We start from the raw sequence: 23771 nt of genomic DNA, 5'->3' as shown, positions 1-23771 counted from the left end.
TTCAAATGTAAACATATGCACAGTGATTTGCCGTGATTTTTAGGACAGAGATTTTAGTCAAATGTGCTCTACGATGCGGAAAATGAGAATATTAGTGCATGATTAGTGTATAATAATTATAATTATAATCAGGTGTTACAACTTTTTTCACCAAATAAAAATATAACAAACAGAATTATAATTAATATGAAAATCAAGCTCTGCATTGTATACCAAACATTGATATCCAATACTCTTTTTCTGTGGGAAACTGCATTCACTTTGCTGACCCAGATGCGTTAATTTACTGATGTAAGACCGAAGAACATCGTTATCATGGGCTCACCCATTTGCCCTCACTTTCGTGCAGAAAAAGAGAAACTGAGCTGGAAAGTCTTTCATAAGAGTCTCATAAATTCTTTGTCTATTGTGGCAAATTCTTAACCATCCAGTTGGCTAACCGTCGTGTACTTTTGTCCCTTTTCTGTTCCATCCCGTTTCACTCTGTTTCTTCGTTTCTAACTGTGCCATATGTGTCCAGGCTTTCAAGTCCTCAAATTGTAACTAGAATTTGATTGTGCCGAGAAATGCGAGTGCATTGATTGGATTAACTTGAGAAAAGCCGACTGCATGTGGCCATAAATGAAATGGAACCCCTTTAAGCCAGGGAAAGCTGTGGATGCAGATGGCCAACAGTGGCATTGCTAAAATTGGGAAATCTTTTAACTAGTCGCTCTCGGAAAGCAAAAGGATACGGGACTAGTTAAATGGGTTTATTTCAAATTTACTTCACCAGCTAAACAAATAGAATTGAAGAAAAACAGAGGTTTTATGTCAGAAAAACTGAACTACATAAATCATAATTTCCAAAACTATGTAAGTTGGCAAACCATTTAGAATATGGTAACGAGAATATCGATTTATTTTAAGTTGAGATTAAGCATACAGACTCCAGAGACATAGACGCAGCGCAAGTTTGTCGATTCATGTTGCCACGCCCACAAACCGCCCAAAGCTGCCATGCCCACCCTTTTGAAAAATGTTGTAATATTTTTTCAGTTTTTTATTAGTCTTATAAATTTATATCGATCTGCCAAAAAAAATGTTGCCACGCCCAATCTAACGCCCACAAACCGCCCAAAGCTGCCACGCCCACACTTTTGAAAAATGTTTTGATAGTCTTGGGAGTCTTGTATGCTTAATCTCAACTTTCTAGCTTTTGTAGTTCCTGAGATCTCGACGTTCATACGGACAGACGGACGGACAGACGGACATGGCCAGATCGACTCGGCTATTGATCCTGATCAAGAATATATATACTTTATATGGTCGTAAACGCTTCCTTCTGCCTGTTACATACTTTTCAACGAATCTAGTATACCCTTTTACTCTACGAGTAACGGGTATAAATATTGGATATGGTTTCTATAAAGTATGTTTTGTTTTTATTTATGTATCATACCAAATTACTTATCTGACTTGTGTATCATACCAAATATATTCTCTGACTTGTAGGCCAAGGATAAACCGCTTCTTCAAAAAAAAACAAGAGAGAACGCTATAGTCGAGTTCCCCGACTATCTGATACCCGTTACTCAGCTAGTAGAAGTGCGAAGGAGAGTCTTCAACACTGACAGTTTTTGGCGGTTTGTGGGCGTTAGGGTGGGAGTGGCAAAAGTTTTTTGGCAAATCGTTAGAAATTTACAAGACTAATACAAAAATGAAAAAATATCAAAACATTTTTCAAAAGTGTGGGCGTGGCAGCTTTGGGCGGTTTGTGGGCGTTAGAGTGGGCGTGGCAAAAAGTTTTTTGGCAAATCGTTAGAAATTTACAAGACTAATACAAAAATTAAAAAATATAAAAACATTTTTCAAAAGTGTGGGCGTGGCAGTTTTGGGCGGTTTGTGGGCGTTAGAGTGGGCGTGGCGACATGAATCGACAAACTTGCGCTGCTTCTATGTCTCTGGAGTCCGTGTGCTTAATCTCAACTTTCTAGCTTTTGTAGTTCCTGAGATCTCAGCGTTCAGACGGACGGACAGACGGACGGACAGACGGACAGACGGACGGACAGACGGACATGGCCAAATCGACTCGGCTATTGATCCTGATCAAGAATATATATACTTTATATGGTCGGAAGCGCTTCCTTCTACCTGTTACATACTTTTCAACGAATCTAGTATACCCTTTTACTCTACGAGTAACGGGTATAAAAGCGTTTTCAATGGGCTCAACGGCAATGAGACACCATCATATTTAGCGATGAAGCTAAATTTTATGTTAGTGTCGGCGATATGAGGAAACGCATCATCCGTACAAAAACCGAAACATACCATAAAGACTGCCTTAAAAGGACTGTAAAGTTTCCTGCAAGCACTATGGTATGGGGATGTATGTCTGCCAAAGGATTGGGGAAGCTGCATTTTATTGAAGGGACGGTTTATGCTGGAAAATATATTAATATTTTGGAAGAAAGTTTGCTGCCATCTATACCAAAACTGGCAGATTGTGGTGAATTCACTTTTCAGCAGGACGGAGCATCATCGCACACAGCCAAAATAACCAAAAATTTGCTGCAATATAAGCAAATGGAGGTTTTAGATTGGCCATCTAAGCCCTATAGAAAATATTTGGTGGCTAATGAAAAGCAAACTTCGAAATGAGCCACAAAGGAGCATTTCTGACCTTAAAATTAAGTTGCAAGATTTCTCGAGAACATTGCAAAAATTTATTAAAATCAATGCCAAAACTTGTAAAATGTTTAATACAGGCCAGGGGCGATGTTACACAATTCTAATATTAATTAATTTGTTATATTACGCAGCGTTCGAATTAATAGTGGTCATTTTTTTTTTCATCTCTTAAGTCTACCGTTTGAATGAATTAGTCATGTTGTTGTTGTTGGAAGTACAAGAAATTGTAAAGAGAACAAAATTCCCTTTTAGACAAAATACATTAGCATAAGTTATCTGTAATAGTATTGAAAATATAGTGTGTTGAACATTGCACACTGTCAAAAACACATACTTTTCGAATTAATAGTGGTTGGGGCTCGTATATAGTCATGTTTTACGACTATCAGATACCCGTTATATAGCTAATAATTATTTCTTGCGCTGGGTCTCTGTCTCTCGAGTCTGAATGCTCATACACAACTTTCTAGCTTTTAAGCTTATAGTTTCTGGGATCTCGACGGACGGACAGACGCATGAACTGTACGAGTAAAGGGTATAAGAATATATTGTTTAAATATTACAATTCACAAGTAAGCACTTGTAATGGAATATTTATTTTGATTTCCCATTCTATAATCTGGTATCTGGTGCACCCCGAATTCAATTGGAAGGTTTTTAGTGCTATGTGTCTGTATTGAAGTAGCTATTGCGAAAATACGCCATAGATATACCATAACACTGTGCCACTCAGGCACGTAGTATTCATTCATACACCATCTAAAAGCCGCATTTTCACATCAACTGCCAACAATTTCGGGTACTTTCCAAAGTCGCCACACATAAATGAGGACCTCAGCTTCCCTGGATCCGCTTGGATCCCCCTTACCACACACTAATGGCACTCTGGTGCTGCTAGCAAAGTCTAAAAATCCGACCAAAAACTGTTTGCCTTCGCTTGCCTCCTTCGCCGCTGCAGGCGATGGGCAAAAGTGTCAAAGTGCTAAAGTATGTTCAAAGATTCATAAGATTAAATGCAAAAGCCTATCCCTTTCTGCTAGCACGGAGGTATGTGAAGCTATCTGGAGACAGCCGAATTCTGGCAATAATAGCTGAGCCAAGTCTCTAAACACTTTAGGCAGAAAAGAACAAAATGTCTGGATACTAGGAAGAATATTTTTTTTTTTTTTTTTTTGCTTTTTTTTATTATTTATTGAATCTTCCCTTTGTGTTAAGAGACTAACAATAAGTGTTCAAATCTTAATCTAACTTAATTAACTTTCACTTAGTGATAGTTTTTTCATTAATGCCCTAATAAGTTTATTGCTGGGCTGGGAGGTCGTTGCGGTGCAGCCGGCTTTGACTGCATACTCGGATTAGTTTTCTTGCGAGGGGATTTGTATGGGTGGTCAGCTTTTCGTTATACTTCGTTTTTTTCTCAGCTATTACTTCGATTACTAATTTGATTTTTAGGTCTCTGTGTATGTTTTCGTTCCGAAGGTACCACGGCGCTCCAGTGATAATTCTCAGAATTCTTGACTGTGCTCGCTGAATAATGTCTATGTTACTTCTGGATGCGTTGCCCCACAGCTCGGAGCCATAAGTCCAGATAGGTTTTAAGACGGAGTTGTATAGAAGAGCTTTGAACTCCAGACTAAGTGGAGAGCGAGCATTTATGAGCCAGTGGAGGTTCCTTGCTTTAAGTTTAAGATGTGTCGATTTGGCTTCTATATGTTTGCGCCAAGTGAGCCGCCTGTCCAGATGAACACCCAGATATGTTACCTCGTCGGCTTGTGGAATGCATATGTTATTCAAGACCAGTGGTGGGCATGTTTGTTTGTTTAAGGTAAAGGTAACCTGCTTGCATTTTTGAACATTTATTGAAATTCTCCAGTCGGCAAGCCATCGTTCTACAGATGTTAAGTGTCGGGATAGGAGTGCCGTGGCTTTTATTGGGCATTTGGAGCGACTGAGTATCGCGGTATCATCAGCGAACGTGGAGGTTGTTAGATTGTAGTCTATGGGGAAATCCGCCGTATACAGGGTGTATAAGATTGGACCCAGTACACTGCCTTGCGGCACTCCAGCTTCGATTGCGCAATCGCGTGAAGTGCTTGTATCGCATCTTATTGCAAACACTCTGTTATATAGGTATGACTTCAGTAGCTTATGTGTGTTTTGGGGCAACAGCTTGATTATTTTAAACAAAAGTCCATCGAGCCACACTCTGTCAAATGCCTGCGCGACGTCTAGAAAAATGGCTGTGCAGTATTCTCGATGTTCAAAAGCAGTACGAATTTCTGACGTGATTCGATTGACCTGTTCGATGGTTCCATGTTTTTCTCTAAAGCCAAATTGATGTGTTGGAAGTGTGTTGTTTATTCTAAGATGAGGGCTAATCCGAAGGAGTAGCATTTTTTCAAACAGCTTTGAAAGACATGTTAGTAAGCTTATCGGTCTATATGATGATGGCTGCGTTTTATCTTTTCCTGGCTTTGGAATCATTACTATGGTCGACTTTTTCCATTTTTGAGGGAAGTATCCAAGCTTGGCGATTGCGTTGAACAACAGGCAGATGTGAAGAATAGCACACTTTGGGAGTTCAATGAGCATTCTTGGAGTTATTAGGTCGTAGCCAGGCGATTTTCTTGGGTTCAGTTGCTCTTTGATAACCTTTGCTAGTTCACATGGTCGGAATTCAAAGGGTTCTTGAGGATCTAGATTGGCTGCTATTAAAGGAGGGAGAATAAATGTGTTGGTAGAGGGATTTGGTCGGAATACATTTTGTAAATGGTCAGCGAAAGCACTGGCTCTTTCTTCATCACTTCGAAACCAGGTGCCAGAGGGACTTCGTAGTGGCATAATTGGCGCTATTGGAGTCTTTAGGTTTCTGTGAGCTCTCCAAAGAGGGTACTTAGTGCTGGTGGGAGAGAGTTGCTCGATATATGAACGTTGGCTGTTTTTTTCCTCTTGTTTGAGAGCATTGGTAAGCCTGCGTGTGGCTATCTTAAGCATGTGCTTTGTAATTGGTGATCTATTAGACTGCCAATCCCTTCGTAGGCGTCGTTTTTCTAATACCAGCCGCTCGATTTCGCGATTAGTTTTGATGTAGTTTGGTTTTGCATACGTCACTGGCGGGGTTGAAGCCTTTGCAGCCGAAACTAAAATGTTTCCAAGAGTTTCCGTTGACTTGTCTATATCCTCCTTTGTAGATAATGCCGTCGTTAGTTCTATGTGTGAACAGACATACTTTTGATACCTTGGCCAGTTTGTTCTAAAATTTGTGAGTCTATACGGTGGGTCGACGATGTGGGGGCGAGTTAGCATATTTAGAAAAACAGGTGAGTGATCTGATGATAAATCTGCTAGTGCTTCGGCGGTGACCATGTTGCGGGGGACATGTTTAGTAATTGCAAAATCGATCAGGTCTGGGATTTTTCTTGGGTCTGCTGGCCAGTATGTAGGCTTACCCGGGGATACATAGTCTAGCTTGTTTTCTGGCTTCGTAAGCGCATTGTACAATTGCTTACCCTTTGGCGTCACAAGTCGAGATCCCCAATGGGTGTGCTTGGCGTTATAGTCACCCGCTGCGATGAACCTGTCACCTAGTGTGTTAAAGAATTCCATGAATTGATCCTCAGAGATTGGAAAGCGCGGTGGGCAGTAGACTGCGGCTAGAGTCGTTGAACCATTTTTGAGTTGTAAGGCTATGGACATGGATTGTAAGTAGTTTTTGTCAAAATTGTTTAAGTGGTGGTGTTTTATGCGATTTCTGATGAGTATTCCAGTGCCTCCATGAGCTTTACCATCTGGATGATTTGTACCATAGAACAAGTATCCTGGTATATGAAAATTGTTTTTATTTGTGAGGTGCGTTTCTGATAGTAGCATTACGTCGATGTTTTTTTCGTAAATGAACTGTGTGAGCTCTTGTGTATGCCGTGAAACGCCATTTGCGTTCCACAGAGATATCCGTAGGGAAGCCATTATGGGGATTTTGAAGATACAAGAAGTTGAATCAGGATATTTTGGTTTTTCATGAGCTCTTGCAAAGTATTTTGCATGAACGTCATAAAGTCTTTCATGCTTTGCTGTAGGGATAGCATCATAGCTTCGATGCCACTTTGTTGTGTTTGTTGGATGTTTGTCGGTGTATGTTCGGAATGAGCAGTTCTTGTCGGTGGGGCGGGCACTTCTAGTCCGGATTTTAGGGCGCTAGCGAAAGAAATTGTTGGAGTAGTGCTTGGGACAGTTAGGGGTGGTTGAAAAATCGGTTGCGGAGAGTAGAAATTGACTTTGTTGTATGTATGTGCTGTGGCAATACGTTTGTTTAGGCGGCTCTTCAATTCTTTGTACACCACACAGCCTCTGTAGTTTGCAGTATGTTTTTCCCCGCAGTTACTGCATTTCTTCACAGACTTATCGTCCTTGTTTTTGGGGCAGTTAGCGGTAGTATGAGGTTCGCTACAGACAACACATACGGTCTTAAGGGTGCAGTATGCCTTGGTGTGGCCGTATTCTTGGCAATTAGTACATTGAACTGGATTGATACGTTTGTGCGGCTCCTCCACGGTGATCCTCCGATGTAGCAAGTACTGTAAGTTGTATATTGGGTGCACTTCGTTTTTCTTTAGTGCCTGGAGCTCTGGTTCGAGTTCTATTTTGAATAGTGGCTGCGGAACTTTGTCTTTGTTTAAAATATTAATAGCTGTCTTTGCAGAAAAGTTTTTGGCCTTCAGAGCCTCAATTATCTCAGCTGGTGACACTGTTGCTTCAATGCCCTTAAGTACTACCTGTAGCCCTTTGCAACTTTTTAATTGGTATGTGTAGTAGTTTTTACCAGCATCATTTAGGTATTTAGTCACTATACGGTGGTCTGCTTCTGTTTGGATCTGTAGTTTTATTTCATGAATATTTCCTTTTTTAAGTGGGATAATGTGGAATTTGCTGTCACCAATCAAAGCAACGAGTTTATTTACAAGTGCATTTGTACTTTGTTCTCGTATGAAAATTGGTGGAGGCCTGGTCTTTTTTGGTTCCCCTACCGTTGTTTTGTTGGCTTGCTCGGTCGCAGGATCAGCAAAGATTGCATATCGGTTTGAATTGTTTCATTGCCGTTGTAGGCTCGATTGATTTTGGGTTGATTATAGCCCTTTTTGTTTTGCGGGCTGAGTTTTTTGATTTGAATGTAGCTATCCATGCCAGTCTGCACAGTCGAAATTGTCTTTTGCTTTGGTTTGGTTCTTCTTTGCGTGCATTATTGTTGTTGCCAATGTGTGTAACTGAATTATTTCCAGCTGGCACAGCAATAATCATTTGGACCGCTGACGAAGTTGTTGTTGTGGTAGCAGTGACAGTTGCTAGGGAGGTCACTGCATTTGTTATTGAGGTGTTACAATTACCCGGAATGGTCGTTTGGTGCTGCGAGGGGAGCGGGGTAGGAGAGGCGGTCTCTTCGCTCCACGACTTGTGAGCCGAAGCAGGCAGAGAGGGAGAGCAAGAACGCGGTCTGTCGTTCTCTGAGGGCAAAAGTTTCGAGTTAGTTGAAGGTGAGGGTGCTCGATCACCGATTTGCGGTGAGACGAAAGAAAAGTATGCATTGTTGCGTTGTAAAGAGAGCCGGCGCTCGTCTTGTTCACATTGTCGCTGAGAACGTATGTCGTTTTGATTCATTGTTCTAAGTCCACATATAACAATTACCAGAACAATATGGAATAATTATTTATTTTAATAAATAATTACTATAGTCAATAATTGTTAGTTGTGCAAACTGCACTTTACACTTTGTGTTTAACTTTCACTATACTGTTGTAGTTTTTAGAACTTGCTATTCGTAGCTTGAAAGAAACACGTCTGCACTCGCCGACGTTCGAATTACGATTGAGGAAGAATATAAGCGAATAAATTTAACGTTATTTAGCATTTAAAGGGATTTTTTAAAATAAAAAGACTAGTAAATTGTATAGAGTATGGAAATATGCAATACGGTATTTCAAAAAGTTAGAAGGTATTCACCTATTATTTCACTTATACGCATTCCAGACAGGGCGTATACTTATTGTGTGTTCGGCCAAGACGACGGAACCTATTATGTCCTGTTCGAAGGAAGCGAGCATCCTGAAAAAAAAAGAAAAGCCTAAGTCTAGTCCTGGCGCCGAAGCCTACCGACGTCGCCTGGACAGTTCTTGAACTCACCTAGATTTTTTCATTTGGCTGGTGGAATGCAGTGCACTGCCTGTATTAGCCTATACCGAAAAGTTCATTATCCTGCGGCCTTTCATTTTCTCTATTTAAGAAATCCACTTTAAGGATCCACTGGATCCTCCTCTAATGGCTTTGCTATGCTAATTTATCGACGCCTGCTGGCCATTGGAGTCGCCTTGCGCCCCTTACCAGACGACTTTTGATCCTGTTTCTTATTAATTTAATTATAAATATTATTCTTTTTTACGTTTCCTGTTTTTTTTTGTTTTGTTGGTGGCAATTGCTGAGTAACAGGAAATGGAAAACATTCAAATGTAAACATATGCACAGTGATTTGCCGTGATTTTTAGGACAGAGATTTTAGTCAAATGTGCTCTACGATGCGGAAAATGAGAATATTAGTGCATGATTAGTGTATAATAATTATAATTATAATCAGGTGTTACAACTTTTTTCACCAAATAAAAATATAACAAACAGAATTATAATTAATATGAAAATCAAGCTCTGCATTGTATACCAAACATTGATATCCAATACTCTTTTTCTGTGGGAAACTGCATTCACTTTGCTGACCCAGATGCGTTAATTTACTGATGTAAGACCGAAGAACATCGTTATCATGGGCTCACCCAAATGCCCTCACTTTCGTGCAGAAAAAGAGAAACTGAGCTGGAAAGTCTTTCATAAGAGTCTCATAAATTCTTTGTCTATTGTGGCAAATTCTTAACCATCCAGTTGGCTAACCGTCGTGTACTTTTGTCCCTTTTCTGTTCCATCCCGTTTCACTCTGTTTCTTCGTTTCTAACTGTGCCATATGTGTCCAGGCTTTCAAGTCCTCAAATTGTAACTAGAATTTGATTGTGCCGAGAAATGCGAGTGCATTGATTGGATTAACTTGAGAAAAGCCGACTGCATGTGGCCATAAATGAAATGGAACCCCTTTAAGCCAGGGAAAGCTGTGGATGCAGATGGCCAACAGTGGCATTGCTAAAATTGGGAAATCTTTTAACTAGTCGCTCTCGGAAAGCAAAAGGATACGGGACTAGTTAAATGGGTTTATTTCAAATTTACTTCACCAGCTAAACAAATAGAATTGAAGAAAAACAGAGGTTTTATGTCAGAAAAACTGAACTACATAAATCATAATTTCCAAAACTATGTAAGTTGGCAAACCATTTAGAATATGGTAACGAGAATATCGATTTATTTTAAATATTTTGTGAGATTCTATTAAAAATCAAAGGGAACAGGAATTTTACTATGTACAAGTATATATAATATTATTGTTCCTTAGTTTAAAATTTTAATTAGCCAACATAATGGCTTTAGTAAGTTGAGTATAAAGCTTTGTGTTGATGCACATTTTTTCATGTAAATAATACTATTTGTGTTATTGTTTCTTGTATTTATTCATGTATTATGCTGGAAGTTGCCTTTTTGGTAGCCCTTCCATTGTTGCTTGCCTGTCTTTCTTCCGGGCTCTTTTAACCTGCTTTCTGGCTTTGGTTGGTCCTGTTTGCAGGTATGTGGCTGTGGAATGGCTTACAAGCCGCTTCCCTGTTTTTTCCGGGCCATCCTTTTGGCCTAAGGGGCGACTGTAGCTGCATCCGAATATCTTACGACTTTCCTTCGTCTCCTGCCTTATCTCTGATTATTATCCTTTTAGCTCAGGAACTGCCTCGTTCACGAAGTACAGCTGCTTGTAAGTGCATTCTTAAGCTCAATCAAACTGGATGCTGGGCGAATATGCATTGAATTAAGTGGGCGAAATTCGTATTGGCTCTTGGGCTAGAAAGGCACCAGAGTCTTATGATTAAAATGCCCCGAGCCCGGAATCCCCTATGCCCATAGGTGCATTCCGCTGCAGAATTTAAATGTCCCTTCACCCGAGTGCTTGCGTGTGTGCGCTCGACGTTCAAGTGAAACTTAAGAAAAAAGCCAGACCGCTCGGAATTCTTTTTTCTGTGTCCGCCCTTCCGGGCCGTATTGTTTTTGCTGGCTAAAGCCGTGCAGACATTTGGACCCAACTACTTGAAGTTGTATGCCCCGTTTCCTTACTTATTTTTCCCTTTTTCCTTTTTTCTTTCCTTATGGGACTTTATGGCGCACACGTGTGGGTTCCTTTGGGTGCATATTGAAAACCCAGCATAGTTATGACTTTGAAACAAACTGAGGGCGAAGCACATTTCCTTCTTAGCCCTCAACGTAATGGCAGGTCCCAGGAAAATAAGAGGCTGGAAAAAGCGAGCGTGAATAAAACTGTTATCGGTCTGCGTGCTCAAAAGCGCACTTGATTGCTCAAATCCTTTGTGTATCCCCTTTTAAGCCTTTTGTTTTCCACCAAGACACCAACCAACGCCAAAGCCAGAGCAACAAAAACACTACCCCGGGAGCAACTAAAAGGGGAAAAAAGTCCAAGTCCAAGACGACGTCTCAAGCGGCACTTCTTCCGCAAAAAAAAACAATTAACCAAGGAAAGGAAACGAAATTAGCATGACTACACAATTTAAAAATGCTTTGAGGGACAGAAAATATTTGAAGGATACATAGTTATACTGCTTACTTTGCACACCCTGGCAGAGGGTATATTGATACTAGTGAGATGTTGGCTTAGCAATTCTGCAGTATGTATAATCTATGTTTTGTAAAATCTATGTTTAATTAAAATCTAATCAATAGCAGAGTAACGGGTATCTGATAGCAGAGAAAGAATTCCACGCCTATTCATTTTAAAGAACATAATAATGATTGAACCCATTTTTGAGCCATTGAATTGTTTACCAAAGCGTTCTCAGCTTTATTATAATTACTATTCTATTTTCGATCACATCCTTACATCATTCTGTTTGTAACTCGTAAGTTACATTTTTTTTGATCAGTCGTAGTCCATTGGTTTCTTTTTGATGACGTCTATGGTGGCCTTTCGGTGATTGGCCGTAAGAAGGTACAGTTTCTTCAGCATATTATCCGCCTCACCCGTGGTCATGGCAAACACCTGGACCATTCCCGTCTCATGAACACGGGCCGCCACCCCGGGAACTGCCTTGTCCACGTAGTAGACATACTTCATATGGGGCTCTGGAGAAAGAACGCTTAACGCAGTGAACACCGGCAAAGAGATCCCAAATGGAAAGTGGGCGCAGGAAATGAGACGCAGATGTAGAAGCTTGTTTGAGGGGTCGGCTTTGAAGTTCGCCCTCCCAAGGGTCCTAAACATCAGATCCCTTTGTGTTTCCGCAAGCATCGCATGGCCTCTTCCATTGATTATCAAGACACTGCCATCGGACCAAATCCAGGCTATCTGTGTGGCCTCATACCGGATTTGGATCACATCGATGTCGTTATTGTAAACGGCGTTTCTTAGGAACCTAACCGTATTTTGCAGATCCAAGTTCTTATTCATACTCAGTGTGCAATACATTTTGCAAAAATTCATATCGACGTGCATGCGAAATTCCTCGACCTTGCGCCTTTTGGGACGCCTTAGGATTCTAATCCTCTGGAGGCACTGGTCCAAGTGATCTGGCAGAGGCGGAAGCAGAAGACATCTCCTCAAATTCTCCACCGATTTTGATCCAAACTGCTGGTTCCACTTTGAGCGGAGTCTCTTAGCTTGGGGGTCCTGAACTCCGTCATGGTTTGGTCAATGATGTACTCGAAGTCCTCGAGGAAAACTGTGAAGCTGTTCTGCCATCCAGTCTCCGCTGAGACATTTCTGTTGCTTTTTCCCAGGACTCGGGGCTTCATTTGCTCCTTGCTGATCTCGGTTTCGAAGTCAATGGCCTCTGGTTCTGCATCAGTTTGATTGTTGGAACTGTCCTCATAGATGAGGAGTTGCAATTGTTGGGAAATGGTTTCACTGCATTGCTGTACCCAACTCTGGGTAGCTTTCTCAGCCTTGGGCCTCGGGGGTAATGTTTTAATGTCTTTGACCTCGAGGATAACTGGCTTTTCTGGTTTTTCCACAATGATTTCAGTTGCTTTCTCTGGTTCCTTTTCTGGAATATTTTCAACGGAAACCTTTTCGTTGGGTGGGGGTTTCCACAACTCAGGCTCTACGGAATCAGGTTTCTGTGGCATTTCGAACACCTTTGGAGAAAACTTTTTCCAAACATCCTTTTCCTGGGAGATAAGATCCTTGGGCTTTAGTAACTCAAGCAGAAGATCCCGATTCTTCTCATGTTCTCTTGCTAGGCTTAATAACATATCAAACTCTTCTGTATCACTGTGGGGTTCGTTGAGGCCCTCCGATTTTATCCATTCCTTGATTGCCCGCTCCTCTTCGATTCCAATGGTGAAGCTAGCAAAGGCGACATCTTCATTGTCCAGAATCCGAGGCTTCTTGGCGTCACTATCGACCTTTCCCTTTGAATCCGATTCTTCTATATCATTATGTGATCCGTTGATGGCCCGCTCCTCTTCGATTCCAATGGTGAAGCTAGCAAAGGCGACATCTTCATTGTCCAGAATCCGAGGCTTCTTGGCGTCACGATCGACCTTTCCCTTTGAATCCGATTCTTCTATATCATTATAGGATCCGTTGAGCCCCTCCGATTCTATCCACTGATCCAAGACCCGCTACTCATTTTTTCCGATTTTCCTCTCAAAACCAGTTTCAAAAGTATTCTTATTATATAGGTTTTCGTCAACTCGAACTGTTTTCGGAGGAAATTCATTGGAGTTTTGAGGTTCCGTTAAACTCGGAGGCGGAGTTTTGGAAGCCTCCGAATTCGCCATGCAAAACAAAGGCCATGTAGCATCCGAGGGCTTTATAAGCCCCTTCTTCACATCCATATAGATCTTCCAAATATCCTCTGACGACAGCAGATCTGTATCATACTCATCCACCAAAGTCCCCTTGATGGGTGTTAGCGGTGAGGGTTCTGTATCGACGGTAGGTTTTGGAAAAGTTTGACGCACATTTGGAGATATTTTTCCTTTGTTGGGGCATCGTCGACTCTTGACAATCCTTGATGAACTTGGAGGTGGCATTTGCAGTTTTTGGGAAGCACGTTAGAATTCTCCTCGAGTCCAAAGTCCGGAACAACATTGTCGATGCGGAACTTGGAGGGTATGGGGTTTGGGTGCGGTTCATTTACGGTTCGAAAAGCGCTGAATATGAAATTAAATTGATATTAAATATGACTGTTTTTTTTAAGTTCTTACCTGGAGCTCGGCCTTTGGATATCATATTCCGAAAAGCCATCTTGATTGTAGATGGGTTATGTGCTCTTTTTCTAAGGATAGTTTACCGCATCAACGCTGGCCATTTTAAGAAACTGTTGGTCATCATCTACATCAAATAAAGAAGTACGTGGCATTTTGTTAGAAATGTAATCGTACTGAATTTGTAGATTCCAAATTTTTCCACGGACTCTACAACTCTATGGGTGGCAACCTTAAGTTATTTGTTTAAAATATATCCTATCGGAACGACAGAATTGTATATTATCGTTGTGAAAATGATTAAACTATTTAAAATAAAATTTGTATCATAGATTGTTTCTATTGCGTTAGGTTTTTATACCCGTTACTCTCTAGTCCCCTAACTTTACTTTTACGGAAAACTGAACAAGAAACATTTAATTGGACGAATGTTCAACAAGAAGCTTTCCATGAACTCATCGGAAAATTGTGCTCTGTACCAGTACTGGTTTTATATGATTTTTCAGCGAATCACGAGGTCCACACCGACGCTTGTGCTGTGGGTCTGGCAGGAGTGCTGCTACAATTACATGATCAAAAGGATTGGCGACCTGTTTGTTATTTTATTGTACAGCAGCTGAAAGTAAGTACCACAGCTACGAACTCGAGACATTGGCCGTAGTAGAGACGCTTCAAAGATTCCGGGTGTATATCCTGGGTAAACCGTTTCGTCTTATTACTGATTGTTCTGCTATTGCCAAAGTTAAGGTGAATACAGAGTTAATACCTCAGGTAGCTCGTTGGTAGATCAAGATCTTGGACTACGATTGTGAATTCATTCACCGAGATGGTAGCAAAATGGCTCACGTTGACGCCTTGAGTCGTGCTCCGGACTTAAGTTCTCAGATACCTCTAGATGAAATAGTACGCACTATAATAACTGACATTGACGACTGGCTTTTGACTATGCAACTACATCACCAAACGCTTGCTGAGATTATCGCCGTCTTAAAGGGTCAACGACATAAGGATCAGTCAAAGCAACTTCAAGCTGATTACGTCACTGAAAATCACCGTCTGTATGCAAAGTCGAAAATGGAAAGGCTTTCGTTGTTCCAACGGCAGTTAGGTGGCGAACAGTACGGACAAGTCACGATGATGTAGGGCATTTTGGATTCGACAAAACCATTGCATGGATTAAACAAAGATTTTGGTTCCCAAAAATGCAAAAATATGTAAAGGACTACATATCATAATGCATTGAATGCTGATACTACAAGTCGAAAAGTGGAAAACCCGAAGAATGTATGCACTACAACGACTCCGATCCAATACCATTTCGAAAACTTCACATAGACCATCTGGGACCCTTCATTCGCATCAAACGAGGATAAACCCATATTCTGGCTATATCTGATCCGTTCAGCAAGCCCCTAACAGTAAAAAGTACGAAAACCGCACCTGTACTAAACATCCTTAGTGAAGTATCAAGTTATTTCGGCTTGCCTAGCGTTGTTATATCCGACCGTTTACTTCAAGGCAGTTTGAAGATTATTGTAAAAACAACCAGATCCAGCACATCAAAAACGCCGTACGAACACCTTGAGCAAATGGACAAATAGAGCGTGCGAATCAAACAATCCTTAATTATGTACGGACTGAGTGAGAACCCTATCTTTACATAATCTTCAATGGAGTGTCAATTCACAAAAGAATGATACGTCGGGATTTATTTACTATTAGTATTATTCATTAACTTTTAATTGTAAGTAGGATTATATTCTGGGCCTTCACTGTACCATGCTGATGCTACCTGTATGATGCTACGAGGGTCGTTTGATAAGTCCGTGACTTTTTGTATTTGCCGCGCACCTGCTCTAAATACAACACTGCTCCTGTCAGCAGTTATCGATTAACAGCTGACTGTAAAATTCGTACCTTCGACTGTACATATACACGAGAGTGGCTCAGTGTACACAATATTTCGATCCTCGAATGTACCATTGAATAACATGTTGTCGTAGGTCAGGCCTGGGTTTTGTTCTTCGCAACGAATTAATAGATAGCTGCATTACTAAAAGACTTGAAGAGCCAAGAACCAAAAAAAAAGAAATGCAATGCCTTGTTTACATAATATATCGTGGCAAACAAGAGAGACAAATTTTATAATATCACTTAGATATTAGATGTTGTTTTCTCCCACGGCGAAAGTACTTTCTCCGGCGAAATTCTTATTGTTTCATGTTTAGGACTTGATGAATGTTTGCGCAAAATTGTTTATATATTTTATTAAGGTATTGCATTGGATGAGTGGCTTGAGTATTATTTATGGTTTTAATTTTGATAATTATACCCGTTACTCCTAGAGTAGAAGGGTATACTAGATTCGTTGAAAAGTATGTAACAGGCAGAAGGAAGCGTTTCCGAGCATATAAAGTATATATATTCTTGATCAGGATCAATAGCCGAGTCGATATGGCCATGTCCGTCTGTCCGTCCGTCTGTCCGTATGAATGTCGAGATATCAGGAACTACAAAAGCTAGAAAGTTGAGATTAAGCATACAGACTCCAGAGACATAGACGCAACGCAAGTTTGTCGATTCATGTTGCCACGCCCAATATAACGCCTACAAACCGCCCAAAGCTGCCATGCCCACACTTTTAAAAAATGTTGTAATATTTTTGCAGTTTTTTATTTGTCTTATAAATTTCTATCGATCTGCCCAGAAAATTTTTGCCACGCCCAATCTAACGCCCACAAACCGCCCAAAGCTGCCACGCCCACACTTTCCCACGCTCTCTAAGCCAGCTTTACTTGGGGCAGCCATTGCATTTGAATTTCTATAAATTTTTCATTTTCCATTTAGTTGCAATGGCAAGCTACAAAATAAAAGCAAACGTTTGTTTTCAGCATAAACTAAATCGCCCAAACATTCTTGCAATGTTTTTAAGGCTGTTTTTCTTCAATTTGAAATGCTGCCATATATTTTTATGTGGTGTGGTCTCGGAATTTGAAACTTATCCTTCACAGCAATTGTGCATGTTTTGTATAAGTAAAATATCCTTAAATTGCGGACTTAAGCTTTTAGTTTATCTTTAAATTATCTAGAAGCTTTTAAACATTGGATTTAAATGGCAGTCAATTAATTAATTTATTAACTATTAGATACCCGTTATACAGCGAATAAGTATTTCTTGCGCTGGGTCTCTGTCTCTCGAGTCTGCATGCTCATACACAACATTCTAGCTATTAAGCTTATAGTTTCTGGGATCTCGACGGACGGACAGACGCATGTACTGTACGAGTAACGGGTATAAAAATATATTGTTTAAATATTACAATTCACAAGTAAGCACTTGTAATGGAATATTTATTTTGATTCCCCATTCTATATTCTGGTATCTGGTGCACCCCGAATTTAATTGGAAGGTTTTTAGTGCTATGTGTCTGTATTGAAGTAGCTATTGCGAAAATACGCCATAACACTGTGGCACTCAGGCACGTAGTATTCATTCATACACCATCTAAAAGCCGCATTTTCCCATCAACTGCCAACAATCTCGGGTACTTTCCAAAGTCGCCACACATAAATGAGGACCTCAGCTTCCCTGGATCCGCTTGGATCCCCCTTACACACTAATGGCACTCTGGTGCTGCTAGCAAAGTCTAAAAATCCGACCAAAAACTGACCGATGTCTTGCTCGGTTTCCAATGAGCTAGAGAAGTCGGTATGTGAACAAACATATTTTTTGTACCTCTCCCAGTTGGTCCTGTTGCTTGTGAATCTATACGGCCGCTCGATGTGTTGCAGTTGGTACAAAAGATTAAAGAGCACCGGGCAGTGATCAGATGAAAGTTCTAAAAGGGCCTCAGCTGTAATTATTGATTGGGATATCCTTTTGGTGATGGCAAAGTCAATCAAGTCTGGAAGCTTTTTAGGATCTGCTGGCCAGTATGTAGGCGTACCCGGAGAAACATAATTAAGCTTGTTTTAGGGGTCGCTATCCGAGATCCCCAGTACATGTGCTTGGCATTCCAATCACCAGCTGCAACAAACCTTTCACCGAGCGAGTCGAAGAGTGTTGTGAATTTGTCCTCTGATATTGTGAAGCAGGGTGGGCAATAGACAGCAGCCAGAGTGAGAGCACCGTTATAGCATTGGAGGCTTATAGAGGTAGATTGTAGGCAGTCTTCTTGCCAATTACTAACAAAGTGGTGTTTGATTCGCGATCGTATTAGTATGCCAGTGCCTCCATGGGCCTTGCCATCCGGGTGATTCGTAGAGTAAAATTTGTATCCTGGTATTTGAAAATTGTACTTTTCAGTAAGGTGAGTCTCTGAGAGTAGCATAACATCAATGTTTCTGTCGGCTAAGAACTGAGCAAGTTCTAGCTAGTATTCATTCATACACCATCTAAAAGCCGCATTTTCCCATCAACTGCCAACAATCTCGGGTACTTTCCAAAGTCGCCACACATAAATGAGGACCTCAGCTTCCCTGGATCCGCTTGGATCCCCCTTACACACTAATGGCACTCTGGTGCTGCTAGCAAAGTCTAAAAATCCGACCAAAAACTGTTTGCCTTCGCTTGCCTCCTTCGCCGCCGCAGGCGATGGGCAAAAGTGTCAAAGTGCTAAAGTATGTTCAAAGATTCATAAGATTAAATGCAAAAGCCTATCCCTTTCTGCTAGCACGGAGGTATGTGAAGCTATCTGGAGACAGCCGAATTCTGGCAATAATAGCTGAGCCAAGTCTCTAAACACTTTAGGCAGAACAGAACAAAATGTCTGGATACTAGGAAGAATATATTTTTTTTTTTTAAATTTCTCTTATTTATTGAATCTTCCGTTTTACTTAAGAGACTAACAATAAGTTTTCAAATCTTATTCTAAGCTAGCTAATTATCATTTTATGAGATGATTTGTGCTATGTGGCCTAACAAATTTAACGCTGGGCTGGTTGATCGTTGCGGTGCAGTCGGGATTTGGATTTGTCTCAATGACAAGTTTTATTTCTAGGTCTTTGTGTATATTCTCGTTCCGAAGATACCATGGAGCTCCAGTTATGATTCTCAGAATCCTAGACTGTGCTCGCTGTATGATGTCGATGTTGCTTCTCGATGCATTGCCCCATAGCTCGGAGCCATAGGTCCATATGGGTTTAAGAGCGGAGTTATACAAAAGGGCTTTGTACTCCAGGCTTAGGGGAGACCGAACGTTTATAAGCCAGTGTAGATCCTTTGCCTTTAGTCTCAGGTGCGTCGTCTTGGCCTCTATGTGTTTCCGCCAGGTGAGCCGCTTGTCCAGATGAATACGTCATCGGCTTGTGGAATGCGCGTGTGGTTCATAACCAAGGGCGGGCAGCTTTGTTTGTTAAGGGTAAACGTAACTTGTTTGCATTTTTGTTCGTTTACTCGTATGCGCCAATCTGCAAGCCAATTCTCTACACATGTTAAATAGCGTGCTAGTCGCTGTGTTTTGTCTTTCCCAGGCTTAGGGATCATAACTATAACTAATTTCTTCCACTTTTGAGGAAAGTATCCAATTTTGGTAATAGCGTTGAAGAGTAGGCAGATTTGTAGAACTGCACACATTGGAAGCTCGATGATCATTTTCGGTGTTATTAAATCGAAGCCAGGCGATTTCCAGTCTTCAGTTGCTCTCTAATGACTTTCGTTATTTCGCTTGACCGGAATTCTATGGGATCTTGTGGTGCTAAGTCAGATGCAGTTAAGGGTGGGAGAGTAAATGAGTTAGTGGCAGGATTTGGTTGGAATACCTTTTTGAGATGATCAGCGAAGACTCTTGCTCTGTCCATGTCACTACGAGACCAGTTTCCGGTAGAGTTACGGAGTGGTACGACAGTTTCTGCTGGTGCCTGCAGATTCCTGTGGGCTTTCCACAATGAGTTTTTTGTGCTGGTGGGCGTGAGATTCTCGATGTAACGCAGTTGTGCGTCCGCTTCTTTTTTCTTAAGCGCTTTAGTAAGTCTGCGAGAAGCTGCTTTTAGTCCACTCTTTGCGCCAGGTGATCTGTGCTCCTGCCACTTCCTTCGAAGTCGTCGTTTTTCAAGCACAAGTAGTTCGGTATCTCGACTTGTCATGTTTAACTTTTTACTGCATCCGTGGGTACCTTGTGGAGTTGACGCTTTTGCTGCGGCAACTAGTGTTGATTCTAGGCTACCAGCAAACTGATCGATGTCTTGCTCGGTTTCCAATGAGCTAGAGAAGTCGGTATGTGAACAAACATATTTTTTGTACCTCTCCCAGTTGGTCCTGTTGCTTGTGAGTCTATACGGCCGCTCGATGTGTTGCAGTTGGTACAAAAGATTAAAGAGCACCGGGCAGTGATCAGATGAAAGTTCTGAAAGGGCCTCAGCTGTAATTATTGATTGGGATATCCTTTTGGTGATGGCAAAGTCAATCAAGTCTGGAAGCTTTTTAGGATCTGCTGGCCAGTATGTAGGCGTACCCGGAGAAACATAATTAAGCTTGTTTTAGGGGTCGCTATCCGAGATCCCCAGTACATGTGCTTGGCATTCCAATCACCAGCTGCAACAAACCTTTCACCGAGCGAGTCGAAGAGTGTTGTGAATTTGTCCTCTGATATTGTGAAGCAGGGTGGGCAATAGACAGCAGCCAGAGTGAGAGCACCGTTATAGCATTGGAGGCTTATAGAGGTAGATTGTAGGCAGTCTTCTTGCCAATTACTAACAAAGTGGTGTTTGATTCGCGATCGTATTAGTATGCCAGTGCCTCCATGGGCCTTGCCATCCGGGTGATTCGTAGAGTAAAATTTGTATCCTGGTATTTGAAAATTGTACTTTTCAGTAAGGTGAGTCTCTGAGAGTAGCATAACATCAATGTTTCTGTCGGCTAAGAACTGAGCAAGTTCTAGCTTGTGCCGCGAAACGCCATTAGCGTTCCAGGTTGCTATTATTAGGGGAGTCATTATACTGTTTTAGAAGAAACGAGCATTTGAATAAGGATGTTTTGGTTCCTCATAAGCTCTTGCATAGTTGTTTGCATGAAGGCCATGAAGTCTTTCATGCTTTGCTGCATCGAAAGCATAATCGCTTCAACGCCAATTGGCTGCTGTTGCATGTTATCGTGAGTGTTTGTTTGATGAATGGGGGTGTCCGCTGCTGGTGTTTGGATCCCTGATTTTAGTGCACTTGCAAAGGAAATATTTGGCGCTGTTCGTATCTGGTAGACAAAGGGATGTTAGTTGTACTCGGTTCCATTGCTTTGTGAATTGTTGGTGTGGTACGATCACGAACTGAAGTCACTCGTTTGTTTAGGCGACTCTAAAGTTCCTTGTAAACAATGCATCCTCGCCAGTTGGCTGTGTGGCTTTCGCCACAGTTGCTGCATAATTTAATTGAGCTGTCGTCCTTGTTCTTAGGACAGTTTGCGGTACTGTGAGCATCGCTGCAAACGACGCAGATAGATTTTAGGGTGCAGTATGCTTTGGTGTGGCCATATTCTTGGCAGTTAGTGCACTGCACAGGCTGCTTGCGCTTGTGTGGCTCTTCGACGGTTATTCTGCGGTGCAGTAGAAACTGTAGTTTATAAATAGGATGTACTTCATTTTTGCTGATTTTTTGACTCGATGGCTCCAGTTCGACTTTGAAGAGTGGCTGCGGCTCTTTCTTCCTGTTAAGAATGTTGATCACCGTTTTTGCCTTAAAGTTTTTCTCCTTTAGTGCCTCGATAGTTTCGGATGGGGTCACTGATGATTCAATTCCTTTAATGACAACCTGCAATCCTTTGGCACTTTTAAGCTGGTAGGTATAGTAACTCTTTCCAGCTTCATCCAGGTACTTGGTCACTGATCGATGGCTAGACTCATCCGGAGTCTGCACTTTCGTTTCATGTATGTTTCCCTTGGTAAGAGGTATAACGTGGAACTTGTTTTCTCCGATGATCGTACCTAGTTTGTTAACCAGTGCACTTGAGGTTTTCTCTCTTATAAATATTGGTGGCGGCTTATCTTCTTCTGCTCCTGTTCTTTGATTGGATGCACTTCGCAGTCATCCAGTAGTGCAAACCTATTTGAAGTTGAGTTGTCAACGTTGGTGCGATTTATTTTCGGCTGATTGCCAGCCTGTTTGTGTTGTGGGCTTAGCTTTCGCTTTATTTGAATGTAGCGATCCAGCCCTGTTTGAAACAGTTTTGTGTTTTGTTTTGGTTCTTGTCCGCTTTTGTTTTCTAGAGTCGGAGAGAGTGCACTTGCTTTGGTTGTTGTTGATTCAGCAGAAATGTACACAGCTCTCGGTACTGAGCATAGTGTTGATGTTGTTGGTGTTGTTGCTATAGGTGCAGTTGCAGTAGATATCAAAGTTACTGTGCTGGTAGCTACAGAGCTTGACACCGTTTGCAATGAGGAGTGCGCGAGAGAGACGCTCTCAATGCGTTCGGGTTCACATCGTGCAGTCATAAGCATTGGTGAGCAAGACCGCGATCGTTTTGCTTTCTGCAGGTGCTAGGTCATTGACCCGATGGATTGTTTGGCACTCGCGGGAGTTATCGGTGACGGCACAAGCATGCCTTCACCTCCCCCGAAACCCCACGGGCAGCGACCTACTTATGAGACACTCAACCCGGACACACACCGCAGCGAAGTCATTAACCCACACTGGATCAGCAGAGTCAGGATTCCCAAGAATCCAACCGAAGCACTGGAAGGGGCATCCGGGTGAAAAGGGGTTTCGCAGAACAAAAGAATTGTACGCTAGGCTAAGAGGAAAATTATTCTGAAATAAAAATTATTCTGTCACCGAACTTCGAGCTACTCACTTCAATACCACAAATCCTCCTTGGCTTTAATATAAAAATTATAGATTAGCAATTAAACATTGCTAATAGCGTCTTTTCGCTGATATTTGTAATTTATTTTGTTTTATTTATTCACTTTACTTAAATAAATTGATTTTGTACATAACTCGATGAAAATACGTCTTACCCCGACGCGAGTCTGTCCTATCCAACCAATTATCCTATCCAATTGGAACAATTAAACGTAGTTTTTCTTTCAACGCATCCGTTAAAGGTGCTGAGACAGAAGCATAATTTCGAATAAATTTCTGGTACCACCCAGTCATACCCAGGAATCGTCGCAATTGCTTAATAGACTTAGGAACAGGATAATCTACGCCAGCGCTAATTTTATCCATATCCATTGTGCTTGCGCCATTGCCTACAATATGGCCTAAGTAGCTGACCTCCTTTCTACAAAATTTGCTTTTGTGAACATTGATGGTTAATCCAGCTTTTCTTAGACAAGATGATATTTCTTTCAGAACTAATACATGTCGTTCAAAGGTATAGGATACGATCAAAAGGTCGTCTAGATAAATAAATACTTCGTTTTTTAAAGTGCATGGAATTATTCGGCCCATTAATTTGGACATGGTTGAGAGCGCGTTGGTAAGACCAAATGGCATTACGGTGAAGTGTTTTTTTTTTTCTTCAGTCATTAAACGAACATCGTTTAGATCTACTGCTGAGAGATTACTTCCTGGACTAGGTTTCATTTTATCATATGGTAATAGCTGATATTCTGTCCAAAAATCGAACCCTAAATAAAGTGATTGCTTTAACGAAGGTACGATGTAAAAAGTAATATCCTTGGTCATATTGTTGTACTGAATTTCTGTGCGAATCTTGCCCACGGTGTTTTGGGATTTTCCATCGGCAGTATGAACAATACTTTGAACAGGTTTATAAGGACACTTTTCTATCAGTATTTCTTCGGCTAGTTTTC

At 41.3% G+C, this 23771-nt stretch overlaps 1 pseudogene; it reads right to left on the bottom strand.

Moving 5' to 3' along the window:
* Window positions 1–11749: 11749 nt before the first annotated feature.
* LOC120457539 lies at window positions 11750–13931 on the bottom strand (annotated as a pseudogene).
* Between the last annotated feature and the right edge of the window lie 9840 nt (window positions 13932–23771).

Source organism: Drosophila santomea, unplaced genomic scaffold, assembly GCF_016746245.2.
Source record: "Drosophila santomea strain STO CAGO 1482 unplaced genomic scaffold, Prin_Dsan_1.1 Segkk21_quiver_pilon_scaf, whole genome shotgun sequence".
Taxonomy (NCBI): domain Eukaryota; kingdom Metazoa; phylum Arthropoda; class Insecta; order Diptera; family Drosophilidae; genus Drosophila; species Drosophila santomea.
This window is presented reverse-complemented; position numbering and strand designations above follow the sequence as displayed.